The sequence below is a fragment of the Embiotoca jacksoni genome, unplaced genomic scaffold, assembly GCF_022577435.1.
Source record: "Embiotoca jacksoni isolate LCO1_2020_lvr unplaced genomic scaffold, fEmbJac1.0.p SCAF_1, whole genome shotgun sequence".
Taxonomy (NCBI): domain Eukaryota; kingdom Metazoa; phylum Chordata; class Actinopteri; family Embiotocidae; genus Embiotoca; species Embiotoca jacksoni.
The window spans coordinates 11,525,937-11,550,927 of NW_027185229.1; the positions used below are offsets into that span (position 1 = coordinate 11,525,937).

The 24,991-nt window shown below is 40.9% G+C and overlaps 1 protein-coding gene across 4 annotated transcripts in view; it reads left to right on the forward strand.

Annotated features, from left to right (window-relative positions):
• Positions 1 to 14,887: 14,887 nt before the first annotated feature.
• The window catches only part of chl1b (cell adhesion molecule L1-like b), a 68,356-nt gene continuing 58,252 nt past the window's right edge, over positions 14,888 to 24,991 (forward strand). For 2 of the 4 annotated variants that reach the window (XM_069165738.1, XM_069165820.1), the window contains exon 1: positions 14,888 to 15,050. The gene's annotated coding sequence lies outside the window, so the exon portion shown is untranslated. The remainder of the gene's footprint in view (positions 15,051 to 24,991) is intronic. The other 2 variants (XM_069165497.1, XM_069165656.1) reach the window with 2 other exon arrangements.

The window sequence follows — 24,991 nt, forward strand, 5'->3', positions numbered from 1 at the left end:
AGCTGTGCAAGAACATTATTTAAATTACACAAGAACACAGCAGAAACCAGCTCCTCCAAACAAACTCTTGATTTGTTTGGGGCTTTGCTGAGCTGGGCTGTTTAAAACGTACATCTCATTTCCTCTGCTCATGTCAATTGTTGACATCAATGTAAACTTGAATGTTAACGTCACCTATTATCTTTCATCCAGACTTTTAATGTAGAGCTTCTCAGACTGGATGTATTGACCTCATTTGATGACAAGCAGAGGTTGTGGGAGATTTGAAAGAATTTATAGTTTTTAAATGTAAGAGGCCCTCTTGCAATTTAGTATTTTACTCTTGTCTTGCGAGAGTTATCTAAATTAGAGGAACATGTCGAGGTTTCTTAATTTTTAGTCCATGATGCAAGCCAGGTTCTAAAAACACTGGATTATTTTTTTTCTCATAGTGCAACCAAGCGCTTTTTGTTGTTGTTGATGGCCGTGCATTTCATATTCCACACCTCCAAATGGTACTGCAATTTTTCAATCATAAATTCGTAGTCTTAAATTATCAGGTTCATTTTCATACATTTGGTTCTTTCTGAGCCACTAAAGAAATTGTACTGTACAATAATAATAATAAACTTTATATGTATAGCACTTTTCTAAACTTAAGTTACAAAATGCTTCACATAAAATAAACCATTAACATAAAAGAACCAGTGAATTTCAACGAGCCTTAACAACACAACACCCAACAACATAAATGTTGTATAAAACAACCATAAAACAAATTAAAACAGGGTATGAAAGCAATAAAAGTATATCACTAAAATCAGCTAAAATCACCATGGGCTCTCCGATAAAACTATGTTTTAAGAAGAGATTTAAAAGATGTCACTGACTCTGCAGACCATATTTCCTCAGGAAGCTCATTCCATAACTTGGGGGCTCTGACAGAAAGTGCTTTGTCACACTTAATTTTAAGACGTGTCTCCAGAACAGATACAACATTTTTGTCTGAGAATATATGGGCAGGCTTATATAGAACAATCAGGTCAGCTAAGTAGGAGAGAGAGAAGCTATGAAGTGTTTTAAAAGTCAACAGTAAAATCTTTAAATCAATTATAAAACATACTGGGAGTCAGTGCAAAGAGGCTAAAACAGGGGTGATGTGGTTCCTTTTCCTGGTTTTAGTTAAAAAGTCTGGCAGCTGAGTACAGTTTGAATTGACTGATGGATTTTTGATTGAGGTCAGGTGAAGAGGCTGTTGCAGTAGTCTGGGCCTGAGAAGATGAAGGCATGTATCATGGTCTCAGCATCATGAAAAGTTAAAACAGGACATATTTTTTGAGATATTTCGAAGGTGATAAAAACTGCACAAGCTTTGTGATATGGTGTTCGAAACTGAAATTGCTGTCAAACCAAACCCAAAGATTTTTTTTGCCACAGGTGTAATGTGTTTACAAGCGGGCCAGCAGACGGGAGGATTTGTTTGGTTAAGTATGGAGGACCGATTACAATAATCTCTGTTTTGCTTGAGTATAGCCAGCCAGTTCTTATTCCTAGATCGTCAGTTAATGGTGTTTTGCCATGGGAATGAGAACGTGCTATAGTTATCCCAGTATTAATTCTGTCACCAAAACTAAAGCTATCATTAGCTATTGTGAAGATTTTGCACAATTTGAACCATCTGCCCATCAGGAGTAGTAAATGTATAAAATCTTAAATTATGGAGGGGTGTATATACTTTAAATTAGCTACACGCCACCGTGCTTACAATATATACTAATAGTAGGAATGAGTGCGGGATAAATGTACGCTGTCAAACATTTAAATCTCGCAATGGATGTTGGTCAAAGATACAGAACTGCATTAAAGATGTCATCTGACACAAAAATGAAAAATGACTGACCATTAAACTGGTATATCATATATCACCCTGTACAACGTAATATATATATATGTATATATATATATACTGTATATATGTATATACTGTATAAATATGTATATATATATATGATATTCCTCTACCCTCCATCCTCGTTAATAATGAACGTTCCGGGGAAACCCTAACTGCTAAATTAATTTCAACATGAACTGAAAATGTCACTTGTCACACTTTAAAATGTCATGACAACCCTATGATCATAATGTCAGGTTATATACAATATCTGATGACATTCAGACAGCTGCTTGTGATTGCAGATGATGAAAGAGGAAATACGTGAGCAAATAGGAAGTGTATCAATGTTTATTGATGCAACATTTTTTTTATTATTTTTTTTTATTTTCACAAATGATTAGCAATTGTGTGAATTTTTACTTTGGCTAATCCTTCAGATATTAAAGGTAAAGCATGCAGACAATGAAGCAAATGTGAATGATTATTTATATCGATTTCCATTGTTTCTTTTGAATTAGCCCCAGGGCTTAGGACTTGATTAGATGGTGCTGTGGATCTCGAGGTATTGATTTGTTGGCAGACTCCTTTAAAGCCACTCTGCTATTGTCTATCTCTGCCGCTCCCCTGTGGGCAGCGTTTGCCCTGCTACCAAACATGTAGTCGTCCCCCCCCCCTCAGAAGACTCCCCAAGACATTTAATTGAAACAGACAAAATAACACCCCTGTTATCCCATGGGCCCAATTCTATTAGCTTCTCAGGCACCTCCCCTGAGAGAGGTGTGGGGCCGCAAACCAAGTGTAACACCGGTGCATCATTCACACCTTCCAATCTCATCTCGGAATGATCATTCTGCCTGCAGGGCCGCTGAGGAGCAGCAGAGATGTTTTCTTATTGTAGTAAAGCCGCTGTATGACATCTTCCTTATCAGACAACCGATGATGTTTATGCACAGCATTTATTTGCACATTAATTAATTCATATCCAAACATCATTGTGTGTAAATGGGAGCTCCCGCTTGTGTTCCCGGAGATCTGATATGGACATGCTTGTCGACCTATCTGCCCGAGTACGAGCGGAAAGGCAATTATTTGCATGATCACACACTCATTGTGTTGCATCCAACCACAGAGAAATTTAATTATCTAATGGTAAATTCTTTCACAGGAAAAGAGTAGCGACTCAGGCCCATCTTTTCTGACTGTAGTGGTTCACGTCCTTCACTGCACAGCACAGTCAGCTGCATTATCAGGTCTTGAGTGTAAGTCTACTCATCAAGTCAAATTTAAGCTAAAAAAAACAACAGTTCTTTGCTTTCTTTGGTTAATATGTTTTAAAGCTGAGGGTTCACTCTCTCTTGAGCTGGTTTGATTTAATTTTTTTTTAGCAATAAAGCACAATAGATTTGGAGTACAGTTCCAGCACTACAGTTGGATCGATTGTCTCACCTGTGTGGTCTCTAAAATGCAAAGCTGCAACAGACAACCATGCTCATGCATGGTCGTAAAAAACGCACATGCCCACATCTAATCATAACACTCCATCTTCATCAAGTGGCCCAGCAGTTTTATTACTGCTGGAAGAGAGAGGAGGCTTATTCCCTATTTCCTTCTTTGTTAAATGATTGACGGCCGCTTGGCGTCAGTCTCCCATCTCAGCTCAGATTTTGTTGCTGCAATATTTGGATTGCTATGGAAACAGCTTTCATACTGTGAGCCTCCCCACCTCCCTCTGCCTTCATCCAGACACCACGGTATCTCCCAGCCTTTATTGGGTGAGAGGATGCTCCTTGCCGCTCTCATAAAGAGCAAATTATTCCACGAAGGCATATGATGAAGCTCTACCAGCAGAGCAATGCGTGGTCTCCTGGGAGAGCGCCTACGCACAGAGCAATCTGCCACAGGAAAACGCCCTCTCCCAACCTGCTGCTGATATTAATTACGAATCGAAAGCTACGGCTGTGCCTGCAGCGCTTCCTGTGCGAGGCTGGGTGGGGCTACGGGGGCTACAGATGTTGTTCACACATTCTTATAGTAGAAAATGGGAGAGGCTTTTGCTTTATTTGCATGTCTGTGCTGCAGGTGGATAGGTAGTAGTCTGAGCAGAAAGCCTTCATTCAATAAATCACTGCTGCCCTGGTTGATAATAGAGCATGTACTCAGCCAGAGATTCTTCCGTGTCGACTCCCATGATGTAGCCCTACAATATAGCCTCCAGTGTACAGTAAATAAAACATGTCATTGGTTATATAGCAGGTTCTTGGAGGAAGATCATCATTTGCTTGATAGTACTATTTCATTCAACAGTGCATGCAAGGTTGAAAATTAAACATCAATAAAATCCTATATTTGCCAAAACCATACCAATCTGTCCTCTCAAACACCATCTGCTCTCTGACACATTATATTTAAAGACGACACGTTTGAAAATAAAGTGACATGAGAAGTTTGCTACAAACTCAAACTTATTGGAACCGGAACCTATTTAGCACACTTATTGCCGAGGTGCACGTTCAGGAGCAGCAAAGCAGCCAAATGATTGGAACCATTTTTTTTTTTTTTTTTTTTTTTTTAATAATTGGGAAAATGGGCCCCTAATGGCCACTCATGTTGGCACATTTTGCAATACACCCCACCCCCTCCTAAAACTTCCCACAAAGTCACTGTACAGTGCACCTCCGTTACCCCAAAACCCCCTTCTTAGTACCAAGGTGGGGCCACACGTTGTGTGTGGGTGTGCTGTATGTGTATAAACCATGTGCAAAGAACACCAGCTGTTTCAGAATGTGAGAGTGAGTTTACCTGCGAGTTAATATTCGATGAATACATATTTACATGTTGCTCCTCCTTTGTTCCTCAAATACTCAGACATGTGTTTTACCTAACTAATGAAATGATTGAATGCATTTTTATGGGGGAACTTTGGCATGTGAGAGAGGGCTGGGTTGGGGGTGGCCTTGTAGGCTCCTTTGCCCGGGGCCCGACAGAGTCTAGGATCACTACTGACTACTGACTACTGCATGGGAAACAGCTTGCTACCTCAGAGGACTGACATGCTCAAACTGGATGAGGTACAGTACCTGGCAACCTCACTGTCATCGTGAAGCCCCTGCTGTTGTCCCCCAACAATTCTCCTTCTCCTAAAAAATACAAACAGACATTTTGTCACATCTGTTTCTTAGATATTAAACAAAACAATGTGATAATTAAACGGGGTTAGTGATTTTCTTATGTGGAGTTTTTATGTTTGAACACAGCCAGCCTTGTCTGTTTCCACCTATTTCCAGCCTATATGCTAAGATAGGCTAACTCTCCCCTAAATTCAATTCAATACAATTCAGTTTTAAGCATGAAATTCCAATGAAACATGATCCCAGAAAACTTTGTAGTTACTAAAATACACAGGAAGGAAACAAAGAGACAAAAAAGCAGGTTTAACATTGTGTTCTGTTGGTTAGGCAAAAACACAAGAGTTAAGTTGGTCTTCTCATCTCAAAATGCTGAACTAGTCCCTGAGCTTTTTGTGCATAAGTCGCATCAGATTTTGACTTGGAAACACCAATGTTTCTAATAACTCTAACACTGGCTCCCTTCTATTCAAGTGTTTCAGTAAGCCATGACAGTGGCGCAGTGAGCCAAGCATGCACCACGACACTAAAACTAAAGCAGCTAAATGGTATTCAGCCACATGCTAAAATGACTTTTATGAAAACGGTATGTTGAAGTGTTAATGATATGTTCTCAAACTAAAAAATACAGTTTCACAGGTATTTACTGTTAACCAAACTCTGAATAAAAATGACTTAAACAGTAATTTACTCCCTAAAAAACAAAACAAATGTATTATAACTATTTCTCATCCGGGTGGAGCAACAGGCCCAGAAAGAAACTCTGTTAACCTGTCAAGGCAACACAAAATTACATCATCTAATTAACCTTTGGAAAACCCCTTACTCTTGTGCAGTTTGTCTGTGTGTGTGCTTGTGTGTTTTCACAATTAAATTTGCTCTTGTCAGGGATATATTGTGGACCAGTGGCTGAGAGTGAACAACTTGCAGCACACACACATTTCATAACACAGACTTTCAGAAGGAGATTTTCTCCCCAGGGGCTTCAGAGCTGACACTTTAATCCACCCTGACACCATGTTGTTTGTTTACATCTGTGACTTCTACCCTTTGCTGTGTTGTTCAGTTTTTATTTTTATGGAAAAAGCAAAGAATTGTGTTTTGTGTTTGGAGTTTACACTCAGAGCAAGTCACAGACAGTCATAACTCTTTTATTTGATAATAGTCATGAACATTTCAAATGTTATCACATATTTCTCCCTTTTTGCATTGCCTTATAAGAGAAACTGCTGACTTAAGTGATCACTTAAAAAAGTGCCTGTAACACTTATAATGAAGCTAACAACTGAGCTACAAGAGGCTGGGGGAGGAGCAGCCGAGGGAGTTGGTGGACCACCACTGCTGCACAATGCTTTTCCCCCACTGTGATAAAAAACAAACATATGTTATTTGTTTGTATACGTGTGAAATGGAAGTGAAAATGCTTTTTGATCACAATGATTAATAGCCATCTTATACATTTCAAATAAATATCAGTAAAAAGGTTAAAGCATATAAACAAAATGTGGCAAATTGGAATGAAGGAACATGTTAAATCCTTTCAAATGGCCTTTGCGTTTTGCTTTAGATAAATAAAACACTTCGCAGCATTGTTATGGGTTTTTGGCAACACAATCCATCTTAATTTTTGATGAAAGCCTATAGGCTGTCTGGTATAGAGCGGCAAAGCAGCACACAGCCTGCATATTTACTTCCAGCTCATTTATTCTCATTATGCAGCCCTGCAGACGTCAATGAGGGGATTTCTGCCCCACAGTGATATTCCACGATACAGAAGGAGAGAGAGAGAGATGGAGGGGGCGGGGGGACATATCAGGGAAAAACAAGACGGAAGCGAGGCGATGGGGGGTGCATTCATTCATGCTCTGCCCGTGAACTTTGACACCTTTGACAGAGGTACCCTCTGTTTTCAGACCCTACGTTGACGGCACAAGCTCATTCTTTTCCCCTTGCTCAGTCTCCGTTGGAAATTTCGCATTCGCTGTCACATAATGAGGCCTGGCCCTGCCTGGCTGGGGAGGTGCCAATGATTTCCTATCTCGGTTTTACTTCCCTGCTGTAATTACGGTGTATAATGCCAACAATATGCCACCTGAGAAATGGCGCAGAGTAAATATGTATTATTTCTAAAGGAACAAACATATTTGAGAAAATAGGAATTTTATAACATGCATTACAGAAGTATAGGCTGCTATCCAATAACATGTGTATGCATAAATATTTATGATGTTGACGTGATCATATCTTTTATCGTATCTGTCTGTAAAACAGAGTTTTAATTTAATTTAAATTAAACATTTCTCTGCTTGAATTTGGAATTCTTAACATGTGAATCCCAGCTGATGTGGTAACACCCATGGTTACAGATGCGGTTCAATACTACAGCGAATGCAACTTTTTAAGGCAACTCAGGAACACAACAAAAGAATGGCTGCTATATCTGGTGTTAACAAGCCAACCAAACAAACTTGTTGTGTAAAACAATTTTGTCCATGACGACGTGAGAGGTTTTCCACACAATAGCAGGGAACAATAACCTTGGCTGCCATGCTGAGGAGTTAAAGGTGAGCAGCCTGTTATGCTGAATTCATGTAAACTTTGTTTTTGCCAACGTTTTTTTGAGATCACCAACAGACGCCCCAGTTAAGAGGTAAATCACAGATTCATCACAGATTTCCAAAAGATATTAAGAAGGCTAAACATCTGAACCTGTCAGGGAGTCCACATCCTGTTGTGTGAAAAGTGACCTTGTTGGGAAAGTGAAAGAGAGCATTGATGGCCTGCTGCCAATGAGTTGGCAAGTCACTGAGTGGAAGGAAAACCTGGAAAAATAATATAATTGTGTGAATTTCCTCAGGAAGAATGACTTAGGACATTTCCTTCTTCATATTTGTTTTTTTTCTAACAGTTTTAGAACAAAAACTTGTCTGTAACCTCTAAGATATATTAGTAAAATACAGTTTCATGACTAAAAATTTGTTCCTCCAAATTTTTTGGAAGAAAATAATCCTGTCTCAAGCATGCTATTGCATTATTTCTTGAGTAACTTCCTGCAAGTGTTTATGGGCGGCACAGTGGTGCAGTGGTTAGCATTGTCGCCTCACAGCAAATCCGGTCCTGGGCCTTTCTGTGCGGAGTTTGCATGTTCTCCCTGTGTTTGCGTGGGTTCTCTCCGGGTGCTCCGGCTTTCTCCCAACATCCAAAAAACATGCACCTCCCCAGCTCCTCCTGCCCACATGCCTAAGTGTCCTTGAGCAAGACACTGAACCCTAAATTGCTCCCGATGGTGTACCATCGGTGTGTTGTAAGTCGCTTTGGATAAAAGTGTCAGTGAAATGAAATGAAATGTAATGTGATAAAGCCTGGTTTGGAGACCACACAAACCCGTCAGGGATTCCTCCCGGTGATAGATCTTGCAATGTGTGACCCCCTGTCACCGATCAGTCTTGTAATGTGCAAACCACAATGACCTCAAGATGTAGTGTGAACAGTAGAGCGGTCTGACGACTTTGAAAGTCATGACGTCTGTGCTTGTCAGCATTACCTGAAACTCTATGTCGAACAGCTCCCCAGGTCTGTTATTTTTTGCTTTATTAGCTTGCTAAGCTCAAAAACTAAATGTTTAAAAAAAATAAATAATTGAAAACAGATTTAATTGAATAGTAGCGTCAGGCCAAACTGCTGTGAAAAATACAAAGTGTTTCTTGTGACTTCAGAATAAAGGTTTAGTTCCCCAGTTGAATGGTTTTAATAGGAAATATAGGCAGGATGTTCCATTTGCAATTGAATACAGATCTGACATAGTTATAAAGACTTAACAGCAGTGGTGGAATGCACCTGAGTACATTTTACTCAAGTACTTAAATGTTTTCATTTTATGTAGCTTTACACTTCTAATCCACTACATCTCAGAGCCAAATATTGTACTTTTTAGTTACTAGCTACTTTTAATATTACAAATTTGCATGTCCTTCCGGTCTAGTCATCTCCAATTGTGTTAATTTTCAAATGTTTCATATAAACTGAAAGATTAAGTGTTTCTTTTAAAACCCTTTTGGATTCGCTGGCAAATGCATCGTCAGAAAGCTGAAAACCGTTTTTCAATTTTTTTTTTATTCATGAAAACCTACCAGGACCGCAGCGGCACGACAAACATATGATGATCTCATAGAGTATGATTCATCTCTTTAGATTAAACTAAACCTATAACAATATAAAGGAGATAAAATTAGCTTAACCTCAAACATCGACAGCAGTAAAATGCAACACACATATTAAAGAAACAGAAATATCAATCCAAAATGATAATATGATAGTAATACTTTTGATACTTTAATTCAATTTTTCTGCAAATATTTATACTAATATAATATAATATATACACATACTTTCGCTTCAGTAAAGTTCTGAATGCAGGACTGTGCTTCCTGGTAAGCTTTAGTACATTCAAAGCGATTTGAATCTCATGTGGTAAGGGTGGACTCTGCCACAAATAATGGAGAGTTATTTAGAAGGAGGTATTTCCAGATTGTAAATACACTGAATGGTTATTGGTGTAAATGTCGACCATAAATAGTATAGTTTGGTGGTGATTGCGGTGTGATTAGATCTGACTGATATAAACAAACAACCCGCAAAACTCATTACACTTTAATTCAATAACTGACACCAGATTGAATGACATTATCTTTTTTCCAGTCCAGCCCAGCACACCTCACACCTGTCAGCTCAACGAAGACCGAAATGTTGAAATATCCAACTTGAAATAACTAAAACACTCATAATAAGAAGCTGAGTCATAATAAATAGGTTTTCAAGGCCTTTATTAAAGCATTTTTAGGAATGAACAATCTGAAAATAGGAATTAACTCTAATATAATTGCAGCTTTTAACACGGGGACCCTACAGGTCAGCTGAGAACAGGGCCTGAAGCTATTGTATCACATTTAACACTTCCAGATGAGCCAGTTCAGGCTGAACAAGAGGAAGCAGATGTTCCACCAAATCTAATTTTGTTTGATAAGAGCACTCACTGTAACACGGAGCACCTCGCAAAGGTATCCTGTTCCATTTATTGCTCAGTCAAGCCATTGTGTAATCCACTCAGTGTGACTATGATACCCTAAATCAGGTTATTTGGATTCAAGTCAATCTGTTCATTTCCCATCTTTGTGTAACAAAACGATCTCAGTGTTTTTTCTTTGGAGCCAGTTGGATGAAGATGAATCCATTGTAGAGAAGACAGGTGGGATGACCTGTCTCAGTGTCCTGCAGTCAGTGACTTTGTGAGCTTTAGCCCGAATGTGACCCTTCCCTGTTCAAGTTTCCTGAACACAGGTTCTTGTGCCAACATTTGTCCAGCTGTGTGGAGGTATGAGAAAGTAAGGAGAGTGTGAATGAATGTCTCCTATTTTTAGTGTGAACAACTGAGTGCAGCACTATGGGTTCTGGTCTGAAAACTTTGACCATTATCCTCGAAATGAAAAAGGTTTTGAGTCTCCACCCATACAGTTGGCTTTTTGTTCTTGAGTGTGGCCATTTAGAACAACTTCAAATCCTTTATGTGGTCTCAATGTGGTCAACAAGTTATTTTCTAGTTAAACCCAGCCAATAATAAATATCTCTTCTCTTCAGTGGATCAAAGAACAACATAAATTAAAATAATTTTGATAAATAACTGGCAGATATTATCAAAACAGCTAAATAGACTGCAAATCCATACATTGTGTAACCTAATGCAATACAGTTTAATACCAATGTGTGATACACCTGTCTGTCCACTATAGGATAACATGTCAATGTCACGTTCATAGACTGTATATAAAAATGGACTTAGCGTCTGGGTCTGGAAAGTGCCACCAATGCGGAAGTACCTTCGAGTGCAATATCCCTGAGGGCCACTAGGGGCTGGCTTAAAAAAAAAAACCCAAAAAACGTTTAATTCCGGTAGACTCCTATTAAAAAATATCAACTTCTCATGAAATACAAAGTCAGTAAATTTTCTCCATAAGTCATAGTGGTGTCACTCCTGATCATTGTTCTGCTGGTTCTTCTGAAAATAATTCTAATAATTAGATATTAGGCCACAATGAGAGGTAGGTTTCCGCTATAGGTGGGCAGGCATAATTCCCTCGGGTTGTCAGTCAGATTCAGTCAGATCCACTACTCGCTCCTTAGCACATCAAAATATGGTCAATTCTGGCTCCAAAAAAACAAGATGGTGATGGCCAAAATGCCAAACTCACAGTAGGTTGCTGCCTGCTCACAATTTGCTTTGCCTACGTGAAGAAAAACAAGGTGCCTTCGTGTTACACATCCAAACCCCTCATTGTAAGGAAAAGATCATGATTTGGGTTAAAATAAGTAATTTTGCTCATCACAGACCACAGCACGAGTCGCAGGTGTCTCTTGACATCCAGTCTCACAAATGAGTGGAGAAGATGAATGTGAGCAGCGAGGAGGCACTCCATTGTGATCAATGAAAAAAAAAAAAAAAGAAGATTTTTCTCTTTGATTCACATCCTGCATTTTGTCACTGAATATAAATCTTTTCCTGAATCCAGGCACGCTGTCTGAAAAAAAAATAGATGTACATCACTGACTGACCTACTGAGTCAGAGATGACCGAAAGTGAGCTTACAAACATTAATTGGCAAAGGAGAGAGAGAGGCTCTTCCCACTTTCTAATTTCCAGGTTAGAAATGCACTCCATTTCTGTCTGTGGGTCTGAGGTTATTGGATAAATTGATTTCTAGCTGACCTTTACTGCCCGCTTCGCTGATGCAAAGAGTTCTTAATGATCTTGTGCTGTCAGAGGTACTGGAATCACAGATCCCTACAGACACCATTAGTCCTACAGTACATGAGCTGACATCACGAGAGGAGTGAGCACAGTTGATATAGAGCAGGATGGCACAACAATATGAACACCTGTTAATATAATGCAACCCAATACACAAGCCATGCAGGGAATGCTGTATTTGTGAAGCATGAAATGAGACCAGAAGCGTGACCAGAGTGGCTTCCAAACTCGTTGTCACAACATTATGACTGCATGTTAGATTTAAAGTGAGCACAGAAAAATGCATGCTGTTTAAAGTAACACAATTGAAACCACTAAAGCAAAAAGGTTTTACATGGAGAGGGATATTAAGTTGCTAGAATCACCAGATTTTATTATGTTATTTATTTTCAGAAATAAAAATTGGTGCCAACATCAAACATTCAGTATCTTCAGGCCATGTTGTAATGGTTAATTAGAACTTAACACAACGTCTGACTTATTATTTTTGTTTTGTTTTGTTTTGTTTTGTTTTGTTGAGAGCTTCTCTTAGAATACAATGATAAAGAAAGGCAAAATAGGATAGTGGATTAAGACTGTCTGGGATAAAATAGTGGTCTCACTTTGTTATTATTGGCCACTCGGCTATTACTGCATTATGGAGGTGCCCTTGAGGAAGGTGCTGAACATTTAACTGGAAACAGGAAATGGTGGAATGGCTAAAGGGCAGCTTCCAGCAGCCTGTGGTATTACTATGTGTCACGTTCTCTCCTTTTTCAAATTAGTCAAGTGTGACAAAGAGCAGACAATAAACAGGAGCATGAGTGAAGATACAACAGCACTGGACATTCTTTAGACAAACAGAGGGAAGGATTACCGTTGTGTAGAGGTGTGATACAGGGTGGGTAAATAGAGTGGATAAGCATTTACTGTAATTCCTGTGTGTGTGTGTGTGTGTGTGTGTGTGTGTGTGTGTGTGTGTGTTTGTGTGTGTTTGTGCAATACAAACCTCACAACTAAATACAGTGGGTACGAAAAGTATTCAGACCCCTTTACATTTTTCACTCTTTGTTTCATTGCAGCCATTTGCTAAAATCAAAAAAGTTCATTTTATTTCTCATTAATGTACACTCAGCACCCCATGTTGACAGAAAAAAACAGAAATGTAGAAATTTGTGCAAATTTATTAAAAAAGAAAAACTGAAATATCACATGGTCATAAGTATTCAGACCCTTTGCTGTGACACTCATATTTAACTCACATGCTGTCCATTTCTTCTGATCCTCCTTGAGATGGTTCTACTCCTTCATTGGAGTCCAGCTGTGTTTAATTAAACTGATTGGACTTGATTAGGAAAGGCACACACCTGTCTATATAAGACCTGACAGCTCACAGTGCATGTCAGAGCAAATGAGAATCATGAGGTCGAAGGAACTGTCCAAGGAGCTCAGAGACAGAATTGTGGCAAGGCACAGATCTGGCCAAGGTTACAAAATAATTTCTGCAGCACTCAAGGTTCCTAAGAGCACAGTGGCCTCCATAATCCTTAAATGGAAGAAGTTTGGGACGACCAGAACTCTTCCTAGACCCGGCCGTCCAGCCAAACTGAGCAATCGTGGGAGAAGAGCCTTGGTGAGAGAGGTAAAGAAGAACCCAAAGATCACTGTGGCTGAGCTCCAGAGATGCAGTAGGGAGATGGGAGAAAGTTCCACAAAGTCAACGATCACTGCAGCCCTCCACCAGTCGGGGCTTTATGGCAGAGTGGCCCGACGGAAGCCTCTCCTCAGTGCAAGACATATGAAAGCCCGCATAGAGTTTGCCAAAAAACACATGAAGGACTCCCAGACTATGAGAAATAAGATTCTCTGGTCTGATGAGACCAAGATTGAACTTTTTGGCATTAATTCTAAGCGGTATGTGTGGAGAAAACCAGGCACTGCTCATCACCTGCCCAATACAATCCCAACAGTGAAACATGGTGGTGGCAGCATCATGCTATGGGGGTGTTTTTCAGCTGCCGGGACAGGACGACTGGTTGCAATTGAAGGAAAGATGAATGCGGCCAAGTACAGAGATATCCTGGAAGAAAACCTCTTCCAGAGTGCTCTGGACCTCAGACTGGGCCGAAGGTTCACCTTCCAACAAGACAATGACCCTAAGCACACAGCTAAAATAACAAATGAGTGGCTTCGGAACAACTCTGTGACCATTCTTGACTGGCCCAGCCAGAGCCCTGACCGAAACCCAATTGAGCATCTCTGGAGAGACCTGAAAATGGCTGTCCACCAACGTTCACCAGCCAACCTGACGGAACTGGAGAGGATCTGCAAGGAAGAATGGCAGAGGATCCCCAAATCCAGGTGTGAAAAGCTTGTTGCATCATTCCCAAGAAGACTCATGGCTGTACTAGCTCAAAAGGGTGCTTCTACTCAATACTGAGCAAAGGGTCTGAATACTTATGACCATGTGATATTTCAGTTTTTCTTTTTTTTAATAAATTTGCACAAATTTCTACATTTCTGTTTTTTTCCTGTCAACATGGGGTGCTGAGTGTACATTAATGAGAAATAAAATGAACTTTTTTGATTTTAGCAAATGGCTGCAATGAAACAAAGAGTGAAAAATGTAAAGGGGTCTGAATACTTTCCGTACCCACTGCAGCAGAAACACTTGTTTATGACGTCAATAATGTACTGGACCTACGCCACATTGGAAAGTTATTAAGTCATTCATATTTGAACAGCATCCTCACCGGCAGAGTTTGGCGCCTTCCTACCCCCTCCACCCCCCCCCCCCCCCCCACTCCTCCCATTAAAACCTGCTCACTCTGAAAGCTCAGGAATAATGTGTGCCACTGTTTTTTTTTTGGGGGGGGGGGGGGGGGGGGGGCTGGGGGAGCTTTAACCCGGTCACAACGTGGGGAAGTTGCTCACGGTTTTGCTGCGTTGCCATGGGGTTTTGTGAAACCTATTGACTGCGATAGGGTCCCTTCTTTTCTTTTCAGTCTGTCTTTGAGGAGGAGGAGGAGGAGGAGGAGGAGGAGGAAGAAACCGCTATTACTTTTTCTCTAACAGAGGCGCAGGAGGAGGAGGAGGAGGGGAGCGATAGTAGCATCCAAGGGAGGAGGAGGAGCGGAGGTACTCCGGCTCACACCAACTACCAGGCGAAGCGGCGTTACGTACGGGTTAACCTCCCTCTGCCTTTTTCTTCCAGCGGTGGAGACGGTTTCAACTTCGCAAGCGACTGCCGCGCCATGAGTTGCACCTGAGGGTGAGTTTTTTTTTTTTTTTTTTTTCTTCTCGCAATTTCTGCATTTCCATTTAGCTTCAGGGGAAAAAAAAAGAAAATCATACTTTTCTTCCGTGTTGACTGTGTTTAGTTGTTTTACTTGTCACACATGTTGGCGAGCTGTGAACGCGGAGCACTCAGCTGATACACCCCGTGGCAGGTGGTTGGAATTTTAAATTTCGAAAAAAAAAAAAAAAAAATCGGGGGAAAGAAGGATTTTTGATGTTGTCACGTATTTTCAGTTTTTTCCACGGGTGGAATATAGTAACCAGTATTACAGTTTAGTCTCAACCTGTCAGGGGATAACCTGGTTTATCAGGGTGCGGACTACCTTTTCTTCTTCTTTTTTTGGCAGAAAAACAACAACAAACCTGACCACCTCCATGATGCAGGGGTATTAGAGTTGATGCTTATAAATTAATGAGAGCCTGAGATTAAAGTTTTTTTTTTTTTTTCACACTGGTGTTACCTGATAAGAATCACAGACTGGATATCACACTCTGCTGTCCCTCTTATTTCCCACTACACAGCTCATAACACAGCAGTGATCTCAGCCTGCTTATCTCTGGCACTGGTGCTGAATACTGAACCGCAGAACTGAATCATACCTTGTCACCCTTGTGTGGTTGAAGAGCACTGCCTCATTCTCTATTGGCAAGAAATGCATGCATTTTGTTTTGCATGCGATGTACAGACACAGAGTTATGGTTATGTGGAGTAGGAAAAATGCAGAAGCCCCGCTGATGGTTGAACTACAGTAATGTCTGCGTGTGTGTGCGTGTGTGTGTGTGTGTGTGTGTGTGTGTGTGTGTGTGTGTGTATACAATGCCATCTTGGCAGATTTACTCTGAAAAAGGTAAGTGGTGTCACATGGCACCAGAAGCAGTCTGGAAAGGTTGTGACAATGTGTTTTAGAACAAACGTGTTTTCAAAGAACAAACACCCGATGGTTTCTTTAATCACTTTCCACACTTAAGGAAATTGATCTTCATTACATGCATCGCTGATGAAGTGCAGAGCATGCTTGCCCAAGATTAAAATGACTGATGAGACTTAAATGTGTGTGATTAAAATCACATTACAGTGACATTTAAATCTGAAGATCGGTGTTGTGGTTGCTATCTGTAGTTTTAGTGATCGGTGGGGATGTGCACGGAACAGTTGTTGCTTGAGCGTTTGTTGCATTCATAAACCGGCTGTATCTCACGTAGTTGACATGATATCTTTTTTAGATGATTCCCTCAGTATGAATATTTACAAGGTATGCAAATGTTTCACACACTGTATAGAAGTGCTGCAAATTTAAATGTTAGTTTCCTCAGTGTTGTTTTGTGGCTTCTCATTACAGATGATGCCTTTGAGGGGAATCCCATGAAACAGAGAAATGCTCCATAGTTTACCCATAATTTGATACTTGTATTCCTTTTGATGCTTTCTTTGAATTGTTCACAACACTATCAGCTTGGCCTATATTGCCTGTAACACAGTTAATTTTCCAGAAATCAATTGAAGAAATGCGCTCCTATTGCAGTAAACCCACTGTAACTACCACTCTTGCTGGTATTTATGTTAGAACAAGTCTTGCTGCTACTTTTAATACTGGTCCTGCTGCTGCTTCATGTTAAACACGAAGACCTTGTGAAGGTCAGACTGCCATTAGTGAGTTTGTTCATTTCAAGCTGCAGATCCTATTTATGTTGTCCCCTGTTCATCCCAGCAAGTTGTGCCAAAAGCAAATGGGTTCTCCAGTATTCATAGGCCAAATTATCACACATCAGGTAAGATGCCTGAATTTAATTTCTAGGCCAAAGACAAGAGCCTCTAATAGCACTTGTCATCACACGTGGTCCCCAGCTTCTCTGTATTCAGGGCAGTGGTGCTTTGTGTCCAGAAGTAGGTCGAATGCTTCTCACCAAACAATTTGAGTGAGAGCCAGTAATTGGACAAGCAAAGTGTCGAACATCTCCCAGCCGGTCCATGTCAGCCAGCCCCCCTCCACCACTTAATATGCAGCTCCAACCTGGCCCATTTCATGGACCTTTTTCATCCTTTTTAATCATTTAGATGACAAAATGCAGCAAACAGGACATCCTTTGTGGCCGCAGATAGACCCATTCATGTTAGGGGCTTGCATACTCTGCTGCTGACTGAGAGTTTATGACAAATATCTGCTCATATGTCTCTAAACACCCGCAGTGTGGTATCTGTCTTTGCTGCACACAGATTGAATAAACAACAAAACTGAGCTTCCACCTTGCTGTATTGTCTTTTTGCTGAAACTGGGAGCACATTCAGAGGCAAGGAGCGCATTGAAGATGCGAACGACAGAGTCAGGTTGGGATTTTTGCCTTTATCTGCTCATACAGGTGTGTGTTTGCACTCACGGCATCTGCGTGCACTCGCTGTATTGTCCCGTGTATTGCATGAGGTAAATGGTTGGTTGAGAGTGAAAAGGAGAAATAGAAAGAAGACAGAGAGCCCTTTCTTTGTGGCCAGACTGTATACACCTGGCATTGAAAAGAGCAGACTGAAAGATGTGTGTCCAGAGGCACACAGTTTCAATGATATGTGGCTGAAAGTCGAGCCAGGGAGGACTAGAACCTCTATTCTCTATATTTGATTTAGAGGGTTCGGTATCAGATACATCCTGCCTGTTAATTTGTGCATTTAAACCACTCTAAAATATTTGCTCGTCTCTTATCTTCAGGAGATGCATCTCTTATCAGCCTCAGAAATTAAATTCGGGGTTATAATTCAGCCAGAGGGATGGAATCTGGAGTATCAAATGGCTGTTAGAGATTAGACAAAAAAGCAGCCTGACATCAGTGAGCAAGAGTGAATTGCTGTATCAGACTAACTGTCCATTTAGGCCGCTGTTATCGCACTATCTACAATGTGTTGTAAGTGATGATGAAAAAAAGAAATCGCAAAGAAATATTGTCGTGAACAGGTACAAAAAGCGGATTCACAGAGATCCAGAGTGTAATCCTAAACTGTGATAATCAATAACGTGATACCTGGTAGTATTAAGATGGAAGTGTGTTTTTCCGGAGCGGTATGCCGAGAAGGTGTGGAGCCCAGCGAGCACCCAGGCACTAATTGAGGTTCGGCTCAGGCTCCAGCACTATAAGCAATTACAGTGAAGACTCGTGCTCCCTTAGCTGCAGGCAGTTGAGAGTGCTGCAGTGTAGCCGTACCTGAGCCCTCCTCTTTCATGTTTGCCACCGATGACAGCTGGGAAGACACATTCCAGCCAGTATGTTGTGGAAATGTGTTTGGTAACATGAAATATTCATTTCCTCTCCTGCTATCTGGCAGTGTGCGTATTTATTTACCCGATTTTTTTTTTTTTTTGGGGGGGGGCGGGTTTTGACGATACCTGTGACTGGTTAAGAAGAGAGGAAAGATAGAAAGAGGAGTGTTGAAAAATGAATCCCTCCTCGCTGCCTCTGGTGGGGGATGGAGCGGCAAAGATAAGAGGTGCTGATCATCATCGGGGCCACTGGGTGAACATGATCAATGGTGCCTCGCGCTGCACGGACAATTAATCAGTGAAGTTAATACTGAAGGACAAACCTGCAGTGAGGTCAATGTTATCTGGTGTGTTCGGTGCTTCTTTCCCCAGCAGGAGGGCACAGGAGGTCAGCAGCAGCCGTACGTAATGCCGGCGATGTGCTGTGCACACCTCCCTGCCTCAAACTATAGTTTAGCCTGTCATCATCCTTTCTCTGCCAGGCTGTTTTCTCTGACGGAACATTTCACCCTGACATATTGTGATTTTTTCTTTTTTCTTTTTTCTGTCAGCTGCAGAGCTTTCAAGCCTTTCATGTCTTTCATAATGTTTTGTGTTTACATGTCGTCATTCAGGAAAAAAAAATACGAATGCCTCGTTATTGTTATGTCCAAGCGACAATGCATCTTCTACTTGCCGTGGCGTTATCCTTACCTCCAGGCTGTTTGTGAACATGTTTTTAATGGGACTTTTCCTGCAGAGGCAGTGGGATGTAATGTGTTACTTGGCCTCGTTTAGCTTTGGAATTGTAATTTTTATGTTTAATTAATCAACTTAGATTAGGCTCACATGAAAACCATAACCAATAAGGGGATGTTTTATGAGAGGAATACTAATCCCTCTGTGCTTTGCTGTCAGCTTCAAACTCATTTTCCGATCTTATTGTCCTGGTTTTTGCCTGCGTGCTCAGATTTATAACGCCGTGGTTGAGTCACAGGGTGCATATCCTCTAAATCCAATGCTTATGTTAAAAACCTCTGTGAAAAGGGCAACACAACCATAAGATTCTCCCAGGAGCAACAAACATGACAGATATGCCGTAAGGAGGAAGAAGTTATTGCCTTTAAGTCACTGGGACACAGGGATGATTTCCATTTCAATTGCAGGCTCAATTTGGGATAACTCATGCATACGGAGGTAAGACGAACAAAGAGCAGAGGAACAGAAGTGACAAATGTAGAGAACGGAACTGAGGAGCCTGGTATCCTTGGCTTTGTGTCCCATGAAGGGTATTGTGCGTGGCTGCATGGATAAGGTTACAGGGGGACCCTTGGGACATGAAAGTGAAGGGCGCCAAGGATGAGGGAGGACACATGTGACAAGCAGGGGACACAGAGGACGTACCGGGACAGAAATGAAACACACCTCAGACAGACATGATTCTGTGATGTCTGCCGGTGAATTTGTTGGAGTTGCTCCTCACAGTTCCCCACACCTTAAATTGCTTATTGCTCTTTGTCCAACCAACAGTCCAAAAAGCCCAACAACATTCAGTGCATAATCATAAATCACAGTAGCAGATCGTCATATTGAAAGGTTTGCATTTTCACTTGATGAATAATGTAGATGTAATCAGGTCTCAACATTTTTTTCTCACCACTTGATTTTTTGATCAATTATTTCAGCACATATTGTGCTTTGTTTTTACGACACATTTCCACAACGCATCAGAGAAACGTGGCATCATTTATTAAGTAGAAAAGAGAACAGTGCTTTGAGCTTAACAGTTGCTATGCTAACATGCTGGTTTGCCATCTTTACCACCCTAGATTACTGTGTTAGCATTCTGTTGAACCTAACAGGCTGAAGAGCATGCCATTCATTTTGACTCGGTCAAAGGTGCAGCACACACGTTTTTTTTTTTCACAGCAACTAAGCTACTATAGCTTCACTATAAGCTTTGCTTTACCAATGTTTAGTGACAGTGCACGTTTAAATATTATTGTAATGCCAGTAGTCCAAAATTAAGTGAAAATGCGTAGTTCTAAGTCAAATACCTGTCCACCACCACAGCATCCAAACCCTCCAGAAACCCAGTTGTACAAAAATAATCCTGACAAGGTGTTGTCAAGAAAGTTCTCTCAAACCCACAAAGCTAGAGGAAAAGTTAGAGGATGGGGGACATCGAATGCCTGTTAAAAATATCAGGGCAATCAATACTTCAGTCTGGACCAAAGTTTTGGACCAACAGACCAACATCAGTCATCCATTTAGCCACACAGCTACCGTGGCCAATGCAAGTAAGGAGTCAAAACATGCTTTATTTTGGTATTAGACTTTAAGTCAATTTAAAGGTCCCACAGATCACTATATTCTCTGTTTATTAAAACCTCATCATGTAATAAAAATCACTAGCACATAGAGATTCAGTTTTTCATGCAATGCCCCAAATGCTCTTTGCATATTCAGAACAAAATCACTGTCAAATAGGGGGTGTGGTAACGTAAAATCCGTACTTGATGGTTTGTATGAGATAATGTATCCTTTAGGTGCTGTTGGAGTCTGTCTAGAAGTAGGTGAGTAATATGTGTCTGTCACATGTATGCTGCAAGGGTAGCAGTGCTCTGTGTCCTGAAGCTTCCCCTGGGATCTCATTACATAGTGTTGGGCTCCGTTGGGCAATGTAAGTGGACTGCTGGGAGCCCCAAGCCAGTCCAGCTCCATGTATGTCGAAGTGGTATGAGCATGCGAGCCCGGTGCCTGCTCTGCATATTAAGAGCCTGTTTACTGGCCCATTGAGGCCTGGAGTCAAGCACAGCAGTATCATCCAAATGGAAGATTAGAGAACAGATCAAGCATGATTAGAAGCAAAAAAACAAAGAGGCTCAGCTGAGTGGTCAATTTGCTAAGTGGGCTAGGATGCGAGCAAAAAGTTTAATTGAGTGATTTTCTGTTGCAGCAGCTGCATTGATCCAATTGTCCTAAATTGTCGTACAGGTTTGATCGTAGGTGGAGAATGTGCAGACAGCAGTACCCTTTTCATCCTAACAAGATTTTAGAGACCTTTTCACCTTTTAAAATGTATAATAGATATAGGTTGGTGCTACAGCATTGTTATGTTATTGGGTGTTAGGCACGCCATTGCAGTATGTTGCTCCAAACGTGTAGCAGTAATTTTTATGTGCCAGAATTTAACTAATTTCCTCATAATGAACATTTTCAGTCGTTTTTGACAGCTGGGATGGTTAATAAAAGTCCTTGCAGTTGTCCTTAAGGGTCTTCTACAAAGAGCCAGAGCTCAGCATGTCTATTTCTTATTGTACTCACCCCCAGACAGAGCAAATGTTGAGTAGAAGAATGTTGCCAAGCTGGTACGAATCCAAATTAATTCATCAGCTGGGGGGTGCTCCGATCTCCATTTTTACAAGTGTGATCCACCGACCACCAGCTATGAACCACAGACCTCTTTGACCTCATTATTTTTACAACTAAAACATTTTTTGGGTGGAAACCGAGACTTCTCGCAGAGCATGTTTTTATTGCCTCATGTCGGATTGCAAACCTTGTAACATTTTCTGCAGTTTACAGTGGAGTTCTAATGAGTGTCGGGGGATGATTTTGCGGGTCAAATGAAACCAGTGACGAGGTCCCATTCCAGTTCGGTACAGCTCGTAAGATGTTGAGGCTTAAAGAAAATAGCTTGGTGCTTAATTACTAACTGTTTTAGTCACAACGTGACTCATTCAGAGACACAGGAGTGCAGTGGTTGGGGTAAATACTCTTTAATTTCATTAGATAATCAGTGTTATGCAGACTTTCCTGAACACAACTAGACTGTAGTGCTCATTATGAAATACCAACCAGATTAGCATCCACTATAATTGGAAACCTTTTCCTTTTAGAACATAACATTTAAACACTGTAATGTAGAAGCTTGGATCTCATGGAAGAGGGTGGTTTATAATATCGATTCAGTTTGATCTTTTTTTAATTTTTTTTTAATGTACATGGCCTGGTGTGTCCTTTGCGCTGAAGCTGGTTGAATTATTTGATCACAATTTCCACAGTTGGTTTTACCCAAAGCTCTTCATACAGTGCTTTCAAAGTTTTTCTTGAAAAAGCATCCATGCTTTGTTCCTTCACAGAAAGGTAGCTGCAGGGTCTTTCTATCAGTCACGATCCTATGAGGGAGAAAACACAGTACATCGATTGTTGTGTGAACTGTGAGTTTCTCCAGCACGAAAAATACACAATATCAGTGATGAACAGTACAGTAAATGTAACAAAAATGCACAACCAAAGAAGGAAAATAATAATGGCATTGTTCTGTCACTAAGGCAGTGCATAATAACATCAAAATGCAAATTTACTATGAAGGAGAATTGCAAACACTTTTGGGAAGAAACATATGTTTGTTTCAAATTAATCCTGCTGAGGAACAAATGCGGTATGGATAAAAAAATAGTGCCCTGCAGCCCAGTAATTAGTTATTTTGACTTGCCTGCCTACATTCATCTGGGTACAATCCTCTTATCTGGGGATGCACTTGTGTAACTCTCCCTAATAAATTATTTTAGGTAGACTTTAAATCATTCTTTGCATAGAGGAGATTAATAACGTGCTGGCAATAATCTCAAATCAACTTCAACAATCTGTGCTAAATCTGGTTTGGGTTTACTACACTGTCAGTTCATGTCAGGTTAGAATCACATCAGTCTGAGGCAGGATTTTTCAGCTCCAACAAAATAAAAAAAAAAAGTCTGTGTATGAGCAAACCCTGCACCTTTTCAATGTGAGTGCTTTGCCAATTTTAAATGGCTTAAAGGCTTGAAGCAATGGATTTAAGAAACAAAAAGAGATCAATAGAGGTGATCCTGGAGAAATCCGTCTTTGATATCCTGGGCTTCAGCTTGGAAATGCTTCCATCAGTCTTCATGTGACATGCAAAGCAGGCTTCTTCTTTTTTTTTTTTTTTTTTTTTTTTTTGCCTCGGTGGATGCTCACATCTCTTTGGCTTTCTGCTGACCCTTCCGGTTTCCTGTTGGTCGTCACAACATCTTTCCCGGTAAGAACATCTGGGTGGTCTCCGTTTGTTCGATTCACGTTCAGCACCACAAGTCTTTGAGACACAGTAGTGTCGGCAGTTTGTTGTCTTAAACATTGACATTTGCATTTAAATTGACTTCATGCCACCGTGATTTATTTTATTTGGAGAGTGACAGAGTTTTGTCGACGGCTTTGCCTTTAATTCTCTTGCATTTGCCACAAGTATGATAACCGGAGCAGGATTATTACTCAGTGAAATCATGGTCTTAACTTTGTTTCAAAGTGCACTAAAGCCACACACCAGCCACCGAGCAATTGGGTCTCACGAATTCTCAGAGAAGTGCAGATTAAATTCTAGTCAGTCATGCACGGTGGCTTTTCTCAAAATTAATTGCAGAAAAAAATATTTCCGCACACTGGAGAGAAAATTTAAGTCGAAATTTGACAGATTTGTAAAGCAACGGTAAAGCTCTGTTCGATAGAGCTTTGGAACTTTATGGGGCTTGTACGACACCACATTTCAGATTGACTTGTAATGCAGACTGACATGTGTTCTTTCAAATATTTATCTTGTGCTCCTCTGCTAAAATGAGTTTTGTTGTCCCCTGTAGCTCAACTGCCACTGGAATAGCACCTTTTTAACGCACGTTTTCAACAAAAAGTAAAGGTATTAATCCGAAGCTCTTTCAAGTCATGTTGATGTCACCTGCAATTTATCCATGTTATAAAAATAGTCAAACAACAGCCTGCCAGCTCTGCAGGGGTCATGATAATTTAGGGGGCCATGGTGCTCACGGGATGACAGTTTGACAGGGGATGTTCGCAGAGAACACTCCAGAAAGCGAATATAATTGACACTATTAGCCTTGAGGTCTGTCAGTTTTCTGACAGTTGACGAGTTCACGTGTGTCTTCCCCTCACGACAGATAGTAATTTCATACCTCCTGTTTTTAAACCATTTTACACCTCAGTAATCCTTCTCTAAACAGCTACTTGCCCCAGCTGAGCCACAGTTTGTGCCCTACGTCACGGATTTGTGATTATTCTTTTTCAGAGAGTGAATCACAGGCCAACACCTTCATGATAGACAGTCTGCAGGTCTGGTTCCCCCTTCTTCTTGAGCTGGTGTTGTATAGGGCACTGCTGTGCGGTGTAACTCACCTGCTGTTGAATCATTTGGATCATATCCCTGAGCAGTGAGCAGCCCCCACTTCCCCATTTGCAGCCAAACCAAAGTTACAGATGGCTTTGCTTCTTCCTGTGGTTTACCAGTGGAAGAGGTGTGGAGAGTTTGAAGGTTACAGGCAGGTCTTCCTCTGTTTTTCCGTGTCGAATGTCATTACTAGCACACTACGGCCTCTTTAATACTTGGGCTGCTCTTTTTCTTTACCACCTGCAGTGTGATGGAGTTTTAGCAGGGGTCCAAAGTGTGCCAGAAGCACTGCTATTAACCCTGTGTATTGTGTCTTTCTATGAAGGGCAGTCCACTGGCAGAGTCTTCCCCCGTTCATAATAGATCAGACTGCATTCCTTCCAGTGAGCTCGGACATAGTTTGCTGGCTCACAAAGAACCTTCATGCAGATTTTCCAGCAGTGGACGCTCTTTTATTTCCATTTACAAAACCCTCATTTTTCAACACTGTTT